Source organism: Peromyscus californicus, unplaced genomic scaffold, assembly GCF_007827085.1.
Source record: "Peromyscus californicus insignis strain IS unplaced genomic scaffold, ASM782708v3 Scaffold_21__1_contigs__length_65335640, whole genome shotgun sequence".
NCBI lineage: Eukaryota > Metazoa > Chordata > Mammalia > Rodentia > Cricetidae > Peromyscus > Peromyscus californicus.
The window spans coordinates 56,026,602-56,033,253 of record NW_026294514.1 but is presented as its reverse complement, the minus strand read 5'-3'; positions in this window follow the sequence as shown (position 1 = coordinate 56,033,253).

The window sequence follows — 6,652 nt, the reverse complement described above, 5'->3', positions numbered from 1 at the left end:
CACTGAGGGGCATGGAGAGAAAGGATACGCATAAAGAGAAGGGCAATGCTGCCTGGGCTGGCCTGGAGGAGCCCTTTCTGCTCTGCCTCAAAGGGAGGAGTGGCCCAGGCAGAGTCCCGACAGCCCTAGCTTCCACTAGGCCTACGGAGGCCCCCCGGCCAGCTGTGTTCAGGCAGCTTGAGGCGTGCACCTGACACCCTGGGACCATGCCATCCTCAGTGTGCAATGCCTGGATGTCCTTCGGAGGCAAGTGCAGGCTCAGTCTTGTCACAGATGACTTAGGCCCCAGCTATTCCCCAGACAGCCAGTGACGCTGAGTAGCACCCCAACTCAGGTGGGTGCCCATGGTAGAAATTAGGAAGTTAAGTCCATTTTGCAAGCCTCCAGCTTGGATGCTCTTGCAGCCAGCTGTGACTCTACAGGGCTCTGGCAGCACATCTGGATGGCAACAAGGCCTCCTGCTGTTTGGGAGCATGTGCTGTTTCCAAGGTTCTGGCTGGAATCCCAGGGGCTGCAGGGCAATGTGACCCAGGAGGAAGCAGGATGACCATGTCCAAGGGCATATCCCCAGCATTGCCTGCTGCCTATCCCCAAGACCCTGCCTCCATTTCTTCTTTTTTTCAAAGAAAGACTACAGCAGCATGTGTAGGTTAGGTTCCACCCCTGGCTGGGCAGCCTGGCCATGAGAACACTGGCTCGAGTTTCTCCTGAGATAGAAGCCCATTGTTGCCAGCTCTCCCATGGTGTTTCCCATGCAGAGCAGAGGCCTCCAGGCTGGCTCCTCAGTCAGGCTGGTTGGGCCAAGGGGCTTCCGAAAGATGAGCCAAGTGGGGCAGGTGCGATTTGATTAGGATCTGGGAATGTGTAAAGTGACCCGGTGGTGGGGCAGGAGGAGGGTGAGGGCCCAGAGTGTTGGCGTGTCCCTTGGCACTCTGGCTGCTCTGCTGAGCCCAGCTACCCTCCAGACAGGACATGGAGGCTGGGGGGGGGGGGGGGTGGAGGGGGGCGTGGTCTCTGTATCGCCAGGCACAGGCCTAGGCAAGGGCTGGCTGCAGATAATGCTGGTAAAGGAGCAGGTTCAAAGAGAACATTTCCACTGGGCAATTCTGTAACACCAAGTACATCCATCTGCAACCAAAACTTGTGTGTTCCCCCCACAGGCACCCTTTACTCTCTGCCTCTACTAGGGACCTGAGAGAAGTGTTGGTCCTTCCAGTGACTCACATTTTTACCGGGTCCCTGAGATGCTTCTGTGTCAGAATTCTCTTCCTTTGCGTAGCTGGTCAATGTTCCATTGTGTGGATGGGCCCCGTGCTTATCCGCTCGTCCCCTGATGGACACGTGGGCTGTTGGCCTCTTGTGAGCAATGCTGCCTGAGCACTGTGTGCAGACGTCTCTGAACCCCCCACCCCCTTCCTGCGTCTACATGCCCAAGGAGAGTTGCTCGGGCACAGGGTGACTCTACACGGAACCTTTCCCGAAAACACCAAACTGCTGTCTGCCGTGGGGTCACCGCTTTGCATCCCCAACAGCAGCACACCGAGGCTCACCCCAACCCTCGTGGACACTTGTGTTCTGTGGTTTTGATTATAGCCATTGTGGCGGGCAGGAGGTGGCATCTGTCCATGGTCGAACTCACATTTCTCAGTGATTAACACTGGTGCCCTGCCTCTCCCTGTGCCTGCTGGCCACTTGGACATCTCTGGAGAAATGTCTTTGCAAGACCTTGAAAGGGGCAGATTTTGCCACTCAAACGTTCTGTCTCACCTGAAGCCGATCTGGACGCTGGCCCCATACCTCCAGTGTCATCTTCAGAGCCACTGTTGGGAACTTGGCTAAGGACCAGGGGCTGGTGAAGCTGGTTGCCTCAGGGCCCTGCCCCCCAGTCTTTCCCAGCAGCCCCCAGGGTTCCTGGGCTGTACCCATTGACTGGCAGTGGCGCGAGAACATGCAGGCTGCGCTTTCTCACGGTTTGAGTTACAAACCCTAAGCGGGTTTAGTGATGGGATTAATTAAATGGATCAGAAATTGCCCTTCTCTGTGTCTGCTTTTCACCTTGCTTTCAGCAAGCACCTACTTCAGAACCATCAAGGACTTCCCCCTCCCCCCCTGAGACCAGGCGGCTCTCAAAACTACTGAGCGCCAATTAATTTGTCTCATTTACATGAAAAAGTGCAGAAGATGTCTTTTTACATAATTAACTATATTTTGCAAGTCATTAAAATTCTGAAGCCCTGCCCACAATAGCACCCTATTCACCACCAAAGATAAGTGCCTTGGCGGGTGGGAATGGCCCCCAGAGGGGCACCTCCCTCATGCATATTCATGAAGGGCTATGCTGCCAGCCCTTGCAAGGTCCCCCTCTCCCTCCCTAGTTTGGAAGAGCTGGTTCCTGCTGGCCCAGTGGGAGGGTAGAGGGCTGGGGTGGGTTCTTGGTGACCACTCCCTCCCCAGGCCAGCACAGAGCACTCTCGGCCTCTCAGAACTGTCTCCAGTACACGGGGCTCAAGATGACTGCATGCTCTGAATTTCCTGTCCCAAGTCTGCAGACCAGGCTGAGGGTGTCGTTTCTGGTGACTCTTCCCAAGGTAGTACTCTTCCAAAGGGTGGGGTCTTGTCTTGCAGGGGATGCCCCCCTCCCATGCCGGTCTGGTCGTACATTGCGCATGCTCTAGGCTAGAGACAGGACCCTTTCCTCTCAGCTCTCTTAGTCTCCTGTAGTCCAGCCAATGAAGCTATTTCTGAGCCTATGGGGCCCCGATGGGGCTCCAGTAGGAAGCCGCTGTTTGCAGCCCACTGGATCTGTCTCTCCTTGCTTCCCTTTCGTCCTCCATGAGATAAGCCCTCTGCTATCATTAATCAGGTTCAAGGGGACCTATGTTCTGCTGGGAAGCCCTGGTACCCAGGCTTGCAGGTGCCACATGCTGCTTCTGCAGACGCTCAGGTGCACTAGCCCAGCAAACTCCCTCGGGCGGGCGTGGGGGGCGGGGCCTCTTAGTGTCAGGTTTCCTGCTATGGGAGAGCAGCAGCCCCTCCCACACAGAGCTTATGTTCTTCCAGGAAGACTTCAGGGGACAGAATCATAGTCAGTTTGGAGTGGGACTTCACGGAAGGGCAAAGCAGGAAGCAAGCACAAGAAAACAGAGTCACTTCGGGGAAGAGTGGCATGGGGGAACTTAGCTGTTGACAATCTAGAAGGTTCTGTAGGACCCAGTGGCAGCCTGTGGGGTGTGACTCCTAGGGTGACCGAGGAAGTTCGGTGTGTTCCAGAGAAAAGGGAGGGCAGGAGGTTCAGATGCCCAACATTTAACTAAAAAGATCTTCCTTCCAGATAAACTGATTGTCCAGCTGGGTCCAGACTCCTACCAAGTCCACTCCTCAGCTCTTCAACCCAGAAAGTTATGTCCTTAGGACACTCTAATTAACCTAATTACATTGTCTTTCTGTTATAGGAGGGCCTGTCAAGAGTGGGCAGAGTCAACCCAGGAAATGTTCGGCGTTCCCCAGACAGAAGAAACTCAAGGAAGAGCAGCTGGGCACCGGGTCTTCCCTGCGAAGGGACATTTGACTTGGCCCATGGGCAGCCTCTGTCCTCCCACCCAGAAGCCCACCATAGACTCCTACAGAGATGTGGGCAACAGTTACAGAGTCCTGGAGCTGGTGAGCTGCTCACCAAAGGGCAGATGGTGCCAACTTTGGGGCCAGTCTGAGAAAGTGGAGTAGATCCCAGGAGACCAAGCTCAATAGAAAGCTTTAAATGTAAAATACAGAAGCATCAGTACAAAAAAAAAAATCCACCATGTTCTGAAGGCTGCAGAGGGACTGAGTGACAGCCGGGGAGCTGGGAGAAGACGGCTCCTGGGGGTTACTTACACCTGTCATTCTCTCTTCCCTCCCTTCTCTCCCCCTGTCTTTCCCCTTCATTCTCTTCTTTTCTCACCTTCCCCCTTCTTTTTCTCCCTCCTCTTTCTCCTCTCCCATCCTTCCTTCCCTCCCTCCTGCTCTCCCTCCACCTCCTTCTCTCCCCCCTCTTTGCCTTTTCCTCTCACTCCTTCCCTTCTTCTCCCCGTTATCTCTTTTCTTTTTGACATTTTCCCAGACACACGGTGGCTTGTTTACACGGGACCTAAACTAACCCCAGGGAGAGCAGAACGGCTCCCGGGGAGCCTCAGATGGAACTCTCTTGGGAAGCAGCTAACCCCTGTCCTGGGCCACATTGCAAAGCAAGAAAAGACTTGAGAAGAGATTCTGCCCTGGCCCTTTCCAGAGCTCCCAACTCACGGCCACAGTGTCCTGTCTGTGAAAGTTCCTTGTGATTTCCAGGCCACATACCTCTGCTTAGAGCCTTGTTCCAGGCCTTCCTGGTGGATGATAGGACACTTGTCAAGGTGAAGAGCTGTCAAGAGGACACCCTACCTCCCAAGGGTCTAGATCCATCTTCTAGACCTGTCCAATTAGCTCCCTCCTTAGGTTTTCCTGGCCTGGCTTCAGATGACCCTGCCTGAGGTGCTGAGTAAATCTCCCGCTGCAGGGAAAGTCCGTGTCTAACCCATGACCATCTCTCCAAATAGCCAGCAGCAGGCACCTCAGTCCCTTCAAGGGACAGCAAAACAGCCCCTAGAGACCATCACTGTCACTGCTGAACCCAGATACGTAGGCCTACCTGGTCCTCCCCTGACTCTAAGCTCTGAAATGTACCAATACTCGGACACACACACACACACACACACACACACACACACACACACACACACACAAGATAAACCATGGCCTGAGTCAGACATATAAAAAAACATCAGTCAACAATGTTATGCAAGCTGGGCCCAGGCTGAACAATCTCACCAGAGTAGCAAGACCCCTTACAGCCTGGAGCAGGCCATGTAGACCAGGCTACTGCTTGCATAGCCCAGAAACGAAGACCTGAGGCCTGGTCAGATTGACCTTGTGCACAGGCCTGCCTCATAGCGATCCTGGCCAGTTTCCACCACACTGGAACCATGGGGAAGTGTAGTTACTTTTCAGTTCAAAAAATTTTTGTAAACTAAGGATTTTGTGTCTGTCACAAAAGTCAAGGCAGAAGTGATAAAATGATCCTGTGTGTTAGGGGTGGCAGGGCAGGGTGCCAAAGAAAAGCAAGTGCCACTGCCTCTCCACCATGGTTAACTCCAACCCATCTGCCCCTTCCAGATTTCCTACAAAGCCCTCAGATGTCTGCATAGCCTCTGCTTCATAGCTACTGTGGTATGGCAAGGGCTTCAGGGGCATTCAGGACAAGCCCTGAGTCAGGGCACGTTGTTTGGTCTGCCTGTCAAGCATCATGGAGCCTATTGTGAAGCCTCTGACCCACAAAGTCACCCTCACTGGGCTGGCCTGGGGACAGGAAGGCACTTTTCCTGGACCCTGTCCTGCTCCTGAGACCCAGGGACCAGCTGGAATGCCCTAAGTCAAGAACAGCATGTTGTGCTAGGGCCGGCAACCCCCACAAGGAAATGTGGGTGCAGCTTCACTTTAGAGGAGGCTGTGGAGGGAGCCTAGAGGTGACCAAGAAGCAGAAGTAAGTCTTTCACTTACGCACATGTCCCAGCACCCCGGCTCTGCCAAAAGGTACAAACAAGACTTGCTGATGGGCTGGGTCAGGGGTCGAGGCCTTCAGGACAGACAGAGGACAGGCAGGGAAGATACTCCAAACACACGTGTGAGCCCAAGAGGGCAAGAAGGTGCAGCACCCTGGACTGCTGGAGAATCTGCTGCCTGTCAGTTCAGACAGAGGGCCGGCTGCTCAGCCCAGGGAGCTCACCCCAGGCACAGAAGGAAACGGGCCAGCCAGCAGCTGAACGGAGCACTTGAGAAATGGAGGTGGAAACCCCCGCTCTGCAGAGGCAGCCTCTGCCTCAGCCTGTCTCATCCTTCTTTGTTATTTCTCCAGAACCTGGGAGCTTGTGTGGAATAGACTCAATGCTCTCCCCTCTGGTCCTATCACCTTAGGAACCAACATGGCGGGAGCTTGTACCTCAAGCTACAGCTCCATGCGCCTCATTGAGAGGGGTCAGGGGAGCAGCCCTGGGCCTGTGCACTGACTTGCAGGGAAAGAGCTGCTGGTGCCAGCTCCTGAGGGCCAGCACTGCCAACTGTATCAACCATGGTGGGCTATTTACACTACAAGAATTGACAAGCATCAGAAATTTAATTTTTTTTTTCTAATCTTAGTTTTTAGACATTTACCAAAAGCAAACAATGGGATGTGTAATTTTTCCAGTCTAAGACAAAAGCCTTCCCTTCTCTTCTTCCCTCTTTTTATATAATTTGTCTCTTCATTCAGAACCCTTGGTATGACCCTGGCGTGAAGGATGCACCAGACACAAATGCTGCTCCCGAGGGACCCACCATCTGAGGGCCCTAAGTACAAGTGTGTCAGGCTCCTGCAGAAAGGAGAAAAGGCTGGTGACCAGGGAGGTCAGAGGTCAAGGACCTGTCATGCACAAAGGAACAGAATCTCATTGGACACAAAGCTTCAGGGAGTCCCATCTGCTTCCCTCTGCCTGGGAAGTCAGGGAGGTGTCGGGGAAGAATAAAGCAAGGCTGACCACGGAGGGTGGTGGGCAGTCAGGAAACTTGGACCAAGAGGAAATCCCTGCTGGAGTCCATCATCTGA